Genomic DNA, 262 nt, shown 5'->3' on the forward strand with positions numbered 1-262 from the left:
AGTTTAGCTAACAGCTAATTCGGCTAACCGCTAGCTGAGACAGCACATAAAAGACTCTCAAAACTGAAAATAACTGTTTAAATATATAACAGCTGTTACGTCAGTTTTACTTGCGATCATTTAAAACCAAATCACTCAATACTTGTCTTTATTATTGTTTTAAAGTCTTAATTTAGCTGTAGCCTCCTTTTCCCACAGTTTAGTGTGAGTAACGTTATTTCAGGCTGAATCAAGATAGCGGTTAGCCGAATTAGCTGTTAGC

This window comes from Etheostoma spectabile, chromosome 9, assembly GCF_008692095.1.
Source record: "Etheostoma spectabile isolate EspeVRDwgs_2016 chromosome 9, UIUC_Espe_1.0, whole genome shotgun sequence".
NCBI classification, from domain to species: domain Eukaryota; kingdom Metazoa; phylum Chordata; class Actinopteri; order Perciformes; family Percidae; genus Etheostoma; species Etheostoma spectabile.